The sequence below is a fragment of the Suncus etruscus genome, chromosome 6, assembly GCF_024139225.1.
Source record: "Suncus etruscus isolate mSunEtr1 chromosome 6, mSunEtr1.pri.cur, whole genome shotgun sequence".
Classification (NCBI taxonomy): Eukaryota; Metazoa; Chordata; class Mammalia; order Eulipotyphla; family Soricidae; genus Suncus; species Suncus etruscus.
In genome coordinates, this window is record NC_064853.1 from 22,823,830 (window position 1) to 22,825,046 (window position 1,217).

Genomic DNA, 1,217 nt, shown 5'->3' on the forward strand with positions numbered 1-1,217 from the left:
TGGGCCTCTTGACTTCAATGATTCTTATGTTTCTTCTTGAATTGATCCCAAAATTCTCTTGTCATCTGGTCATTTATTCTGAGACTTTTTCCATCTTCTGTTGCTGTCTAGAGGTTTTTTGGCACTTCTTCAAGGTCACTGACTCAGTCTTCAGTAGATATTCATTCTGCTGAGGCATTCACATGGATTTTTCGTTTAGTCTACAAAGGTTTCAATTCTAACATTTGTTTGTATTTTTTCTCATTTCTGCCTAATATCCTCTTATGTTTAACTGGCAGAATATTATATTGTTTCTTTGAGCTTGTTGAGCATGCTGATGATTTCCACTCTAAACTCTATTTCAGACAAATTATATAGGTGGTTACTACTGCTTCTGTCTACAGAACAGCCATCTTCATCAACAAGGCATGGTGAAGTTTTAAGCTGTTTTACCATGGTTCATTTTGTAGTCTCAAGATGCTTCTTTCCTATAGTACTGTCAGTCTTCTCTACTGCCAGGGAGGTCTCAGGGAAGCTTATGTAAAGTTATGGAATGCCTCACAAATTTGCATGTCATCCTTGCTCAGGGGCCATATTAATTTTCTCTGTATTGTTTCAATTTTAATATATGTACTGCCAAAATGAGTACTGTATCAGCTTTCATTGTGAGATCAGATTATTCAGAATTAATGTGGCAGTTCCAGCATTTGGTTAGATTTTCTCTGGCAACCAAAGTGTAGGAGATATTGCCCAGAGTGACCTGACTATTTTAGAGTCAGTAAATGGAGAAAGTTTGCAAAGTCAAAAGCATCTTAGAGACAATAAATCCTATTGGGAAGAGGCACAAAGTTATTCCATAATACTCAATTGGTGGGATTGGGACATATGGGGACTATGGAACAAGTACATTCTCACCTGAGCTTCTTTCCTCCTGAAGAGCTGGAAGTTCTTGATGGGTTTCCCAGAATAGAATGCCGAACCTCTTCCTGACAGACAGCTCCTAAGGCTTGAATCAATATGTATCCATAGTTTCCTTTATCTTCACTGCTATTCATGGAGACAAGTACACATTAAATAACTTAGCTGGAAAATTATATGGCATTCCTGGATTGGTGGTTGAGGCTCTACCTGTTTGACTCTAAAGCTAGAGTCAATCTACTGTAGAAAGTCCTCCAGAGCTCAATGCCCCAGAGGCCTAATTCAGCATACAGCATTTTGAAGCAGTTCACTCTGAGAGA

The 1,217-nt window shown here is 38.5% G+C and overlaps 1 non-coding gene across 1 annotated transcript; it reads right to left on the reverse strand.

Moving 5' to 3' along the window:
• Nucleotides 1-521: 521 nt before the first annotated feature.
• Nucleotides 522-628, reverse strand: LOC126013139 (U6 spliceosomal RNA). Its single transcript, XR_007497469.1, has one exon. It is a non-coding gene; the product is annotated as a U6 spliceosomal RNA (small nuclear RNA).
• Between the last annotated feature and the right edge of the window lie 589 nt (nucleotides 629-1,217).